A 6,810-nucleotide genomic window follows, 5' to 3' on the forward strand; every position below is an offset into this window, starting at 1 on the left:
CTTAATATCTCGAAAAACCATTAAAGCTAGAGACCTGAAACAAAATTCATTTTGTTGCTAATTAAGTATACATCCTATGATATTCAGGTATGTTTTGCTTGAAATTGCATCGTAAGTACGAAAATTATGGTGGAATATGGGGCAACAGTAGTTAATAAATTGCATTTTTATGCCCGATTTTTTTAATAAAGGGGTTTAGTCTAAGGCTTGATTTTTTTTTCATGTGTAAGACCTACCTGCAGGGTGTCTGTAAATAAAATATCAGTGCTTAGAAATGAACCCCTTTTTTGCAGTATGGGCTCAAACATGGCTGTTCATTGAATTTTGACAGTTTTCGGGGTTAAATATCTCAGATGGGTCCTCCTTAAAAATTCTGAAATTTAGCACATAGGAAGCCCTTCATGAACCTAACTCACATTAAAAATCTCAACTTTTAGATTCAACTCGTTTTGGCCAATATAAGGTAACATATGTCACCTAATTTCTGACGTTGCAAAGTAAGGTTAAACTACATTTCATACTTAAAATAATGAAGTCTTTTCTTTTTCTTTTTTTAAATTTGGGTTAAATAAAGGCTCAGAAAATATAGTAACATAAGGTTTTAATACTTGACTTACCATAAATTGAAATTACAAGGTATGACAATTGAAAATCTGTGAAATATCATTGAAAAAGGTTTGATTTATTAGGTACCCATGACCAGTTGGTGTTGTCAGCTCGAAAACTGAGCTTCCCCCATATTTTTATCAATGTAGCAGTACATGCAGCTTAAGATAGGCAGTGGTATGCCCAGGCATTTCGAAAGGGAGGGGAGGGGGTTACATATACTTTTTTAGTATACAGCCCTGTTTTTGCCACATTATCCTGCCTTTGACATAATTGTTTATGGAATACTAGGCCAAAGGTATTGGGTTATGACCCCCACAAACCCCTCCTTGGGCACTCCACTGAAAGTAGGCTATTTATTTTGGAGTGTCAAAGCTGGTAGAATATATTATCTTTTGTTTACTTTATTTTCCACTTTCTTTCTTCCAAGAAAAGACATTCGTTGAAATAGATGTGAGTCATGCATAGCAGAAGATTCAGAGACATGTTTTGATAGGATGTGAGGCAAGCCTGGAATTGATCTGTGCATGTACAATCTCTGCTGTCATTCTTCCCTTGCCTAATGTGCCGAGAGTAGTGACTTGTGAATGTTTGTTATCTGACAGGAAATTGAGTGTTCTGTAATATTTTTAACTGGAGAGGACTGTCCTAAACACCCTTTTGGTAAGGTTCCCAAAGACCTAACTAATCTTAACGAAGTCAGTGAAAATGATAACACTTCTTAGGTCAAGACTATAGGTCTATGGCTTAGAGACAATATGCAAATACCATTAAATATAGCTTTTTATATGGTAAAGTATGTTGTGAACTACCACTTAAAGAAAAGGTTAAGTAAGGTAAGGTAAAAAAAAAGTGTCAAGAAAGCCTTATACCAGTTAAATCAATATGCCTGATATGTTGGAGTAAAAGTTCCGTATGTGGAGAAAGTGACTCACTTAAATGCCAGAATTGAAATCATGTCTTTGTGCCAAGCCAAGGAAATGCATGAAGTCTGTTCTGTTTTTTATGCATCTCCTGTTTCAAAACTGAGGAGGCTGATTCCAGAAAAACAATAAAGTGATCTTGCTCGAAAAACTATTCACATCCTACAAGGAGTGCAAAGGAAACTGGAAAGTTGCTTTTCACTAAGTATTACAACTGAAGAAAAGGAAAGCAAGTGTGACAATCCTTTGTGTGGCCAGTACAATCATATAATTGAAATTATAAGAAGAAAAATGTAAAAGAGCAAAAAACTAATGTTGAAAAGGTCAGAATCATCAGTTTGATTGCTACCACTTGGTCAAGATAAAATATGTGATGAACTGAAGTTTTCTGATAATTTACTTAGGGCCGTTTTTTCAATGTTCAGTTAAGGTTCATGTTAGCACGTAACTGGAAGTTAGTGAAAATTTCTGTTTTTCAATATACAGCTAGCTCGTAACTGGAACTCTGGTGGTGATTATCTTTACTGGTGCTTCTTCTTGCAGTTACCAGCTTAACTGCAAGTTACGAGGCAACATGGATGCCTCGTGCAGCTATCGAAGTTCCACACTCGCAACTTCACTGTCAGATTAAACAAGATATGATTCATAAAACTTTTAAATTGGTACAGAAAAATACTTGTTTTGTTTGGCAGAGCTTACCAACGTCCACGCAAATATGGAAATTAAGCAGCGTAGTTGCTAGAATTCGCTTGGTAAGGATGTGTTAGAGAATTTGTGGCCAGGATATCCGGTGTACTAGGTGGGACAATCTCCAATCGGTAATTTGGTGTAGTGGTTAGCGACACCATCTTTCGGAGCATGTTGTGTTTTGTAATATGAGTTCGAGTCCTGGTCAAGGGTATTTTTTTTTTGTCAATTATTTATTACGTGTGTTGCATTTAATTCACGCTTTATTGTTGAATGATCTTCTCGGATAAATATTAGAGTATAAGTTTTAAAATTATTTTTACTCGTACCTTCATATTTTTAGAAGTTTAGGAAGCATGCTTACTATTAACATCATGTTTTTCGCTCAACAGCATGCATAGATGGGTACAAAGCATGCAGTCAAATGTACAATATTTACATATTAATAATAATAATAGTGTTTATATCAACAAACCGTTATTATTAATGACTCGACTTTCGAGTTCTTCACGCTTCTTCCACAAGAATGTATCTGCGCTTGCGCCTCATAACATCATTTCCCCCATGTTGAATTGGTCTTTATTAGAAGAAAACCAAATTTGTAGTGCTGTCTTTCGTTAATTTATTTCGTAAGCATACAAAATGGATGCGCAGCCATTGTTCCTATCATTTCACAATGCAATAACGTGCTTTCGAGCGCGGCATGCTTGTAGTTCTATATTTAAACGCCAGGCTGTGTGCCAGTCGACGCGGTTTGAAACTATACTAACAGATAGCACGCAGATCAATTTCCTATAATTTCCGTGCTTCAGAATTGCCAACACACTGTTTCGGAGAACGAACCATGGTTTAGTTAACTGGTAGTTACTTTCACATTAAAAAACCCGGTGCTGGTTAAGACTGGCTGTTATCTCCAACTGCCAGTTAGTTAACAGAAAGATTAACAGGAGATTGAAAAACTGGCCCTTAGGAAGTTAGTGAAAGAACAAACAATCCTGCCTGATTTAACAAAGAGAATGAATAGGAAACTGGAGCTGACAATACCAACTGGTCATGGGTACCTAATAAATCAAACCTTTTCCAATGAAATTTCGCAGATTTTCAATTGTCATACCTTGTATTTCAATTTATGGTAAGTCAAGTATTAAAACCTTATGTTACTATATTTTCTGAGCCTTTATTTAACCCAAATTTAAAAAAGAAAAAGAAACGACTTCATTATTTTAAGTATGGAATGTAGTTTAACCTTACTTTGCAACGTCAGAAATTAGGTGACATATGTTACCTCATATTGACCAAAACGAGTTGAATCTAAAAGTTACGATTTTTACTGTGAGTTAGGTTCATGAAGGGCTTCCTATGTGCTAAATTTCAGAATTTTTAAGGGGGACCCATCTGAGATATTTAACCCCGAAAACTCAAAATTCAATGAACAGCCATGTTTGAGCCCATGCTGTAATAAAGGGGTGCATTTCTAAGCACTGATATTTTATTTACAGACACCCTGCAGGTAGGTCTTACACATGAAAAAAAATCAACCCTTAGACTAAACCCTTTTATAAAAAAATCGGGCATAGAAATGCAATTTTTTAACTATTGTTACCCCATTTTCCACCATAATTTTCATACTTACGATGCAATTTCAAGCAAAACATACCTGAATATCACAAGCATACTTCATTAGCTACAAAATGAATTTTGTTTCAGGTCTCTAGCTTTAATGGTTTTTCGAGATATTAAGGTTTCTGTATACTCCTACATGAGCAAAAAAAACCATGTGCCATGTTGGAAAAATGGCTGCCCCAGGAGAACTAAAGACAATAATTTTTTTGGAACATTGGTTTTGATATCTAGAAACATGTACAAACAAACCTATGTACTAAAAATGATTTTTTTCTAAAATGATCATTTCTAAAATGATCATGCAACCATTTTTTTAAAAATTTGGTTGATTTGACATGGAATGACCCAATAGCACGGAAGGTATTTTTTTCACATCTACATGCTACGAAACTTACGTTTTTGGGAGCGATTTTACAATACAGGGAATTTCTCCATTTTGTTTGAAATTCGGCATACTCACTAATTTTGACCCCCTAATCACGAATCTGCAGTCAAAATTTGGCGCTCACACGTGGAAATAGCAAAATAATCGAAATTAAGTTCTTATTTCCACACCCTCGATTTCCGAATTTCCCGCCGGTTCCGGGCTCCGCCCCTGGGGTAATCGACCTACCGCCCCCAACCGCTATCGCGGCCCCGCCTATATCTATAGACTCCCTGTTAAGGGCATGTTAGAAAGTGGCCGGATTCACCTGCCCCCAAATAAGCGCCAAATTTATACGTGAGCGCCAAATTTTAAGTGCAGATTCGTGATTAGGAGACCCAAATTAGTAAGTAACCGAAAATTCAAACAAATTGGAGAAATTCCCTGTATTGTTAAATTATACCCGTTTTTGTAATATTAAAATTCCTTGCGTATGTAAAGTCAACATGGTTTTTGACGGCTTCCATCACGGATTCATGTCACAGGTGCACCTCGCATTTTTTCTTCTTATGATTGACTTCTGGAATGGAATAGGAAATGGAAGGGGAGGGTAGTGTTCTGTGGAAATTGACAACAAAGACATACAACTTAACTTCGACACGCAATTCAGTGCCTGGCCTTGGGATAAAGAGGTAAGTTACCGGTCTGAGGTTTAATTTTTTGCTAAAAATAGTGTTCGGCAGGTGGCTGCGGCCAGTTTCTAACATGTCTTCCAAAGGGACTCTATAGAGAAAGGCGGGGCCCCGGTAACGGTAGGTTAATTAACCCAGGGGCGGAGCCTGAAATGGGCAGGAAATTTGGAGCCAGCAATTTTTATGAAATGTCTTGGGGTATAGCCCTGAAAACCCGACTTTTACACATATCCATCGGTATGGGTGCAACAAAACTAACATGGCTGCAAGTAGAGTATGGGTGTTACGAAACTAACATGGCCGCAAGTACAATTCCACCTCGCAACTTCAAATGGCTACATCTCAACGTTAAACGACTCAGTCGTAGATACTTGTTCCCGCGCTCCAATTTTTTTTTCTTCAGGATTTGCAACACACAATCTTCATAAAAGAAAAAAAAACTCCTTGCAAAATCGAGGGTGTAGGATGTGATTTGATTTGAATGTAAAGGGTTGGGTGCATCAGCACTTAGCTATTTTGCACCCATCACGTTATACAGGGTCCAGCCCCCTTACCGTAACTAAAATAACTGTAATGTCGTTAACTAAAATATTAAAACATTCTGACCAGTTAAACGCTGAGGCTGTAAAGGGGCACTCAGCACACACGCCGAAACACAGGACAACACAAACAGTCCTACAAAGATTATACTGGCTGTAGGTCCAGACGCCAGAGCCTCATTCGTCTGCAATATGTAGTCCATGGTGCTCTACTTGGAAGTAAGGTTGACTAGATGGATCACCCCTTCCCTAGGTTCGAATCCAGTGGTGGGCATGAGTGATACTGTTGCTTGCTTGCTTGGTTTCTTTAATGGCCTTCACCTGGTTTGGTGACTTTATGAGTGCTACTTTGTGACTCTCTTCATCAATTTCATCCAATCATCCTCACCGTTGCTATTCGCATATGTGGAAGAAAACCCACGTAAAATGAGAAAATGCAAATTACGATCACAAAAAGTCCCGATTGAAGTTTTTGAAAATATGCATTTATATGGAAAGAATGGTTATATATTACATACCTCAATGTTACGGCAAGCCTTTCAGCTGCGGGTATGGGTATCCTAAAATTGGTTTCCTTGCGTGCTATCGAAGATCCCACCAACGACAAGAGTTCATCGAAACTGTCAACGCTCATACGAAAATATTCGAAAAATCTATCAGGGTTCGACCTGTACTCTTCAAAACATGTATAAAATTTCCCACTTGAAAGTCTTGCACTATTCGCAGGATGTACCCAGAACTTCCGCTTGTGAGGAGATTTGTTCTCAGATTTCTGCTTTTTGGTAGGCTGACGTGAAGAATCCTCAGTATCTTGTAGGGGATCCATGTTTGTTAACAAATGAAATGTGTTCGTGTTATGTTTCAGTGTTACCAACCTGTGCTTCAAACACGTACTTGAATGTCGTAAATCCCATGAACAGTTTTGGTCTCCTGGGCCATTCACTTTCATTAAAAATTCATGTAAATTAATAAGTTTTAAATTCTGGAATATGGGTATAATGTTTTAACTTTAAGATAGGAGAACAGTTGCCTGTCTGATGCGTAAGACCATCGGTAAGAGGCCGCGTCCGAATCGGCAGCAGATGTCACCTAGAGCACCGTTCCATCCGGGAACTCAGCCAGCTTCCGTTGTCCGAATTCGCGGCAGACGTGGAGTCTGAGGGAAGAGCAGAGAGGCGCGACTGATGCACGCTTGAACTCGCTGTGACGCTGCGCTTGGCAGCCATATTCTAACTTTCACTTTGTACAGACAACATTTACTGATTAGAGGATGTAAAACTCAGTTATACTTTAACATTTTATCGATAATACTGAATGCAGAAAAATTGTAAATGATGAAATAGCATGTTACATTTTTAATATGAGTAGTAAATAGG

The sequence above is a fragment of the Lepisma saccharinum genome, chromosome 1, assembly GCF_977018435.1.
Source record: "Lepisma saccharinum chromosome 1, izLepSacc3.1, whole genome shotgun sequence".
Lineage (NCBI taxonomy): Eukaryota > Metazoa > Arthropoda > Insecta > Zygentoma > Lepismatidae > Lepisma > Lepisma saccharinum.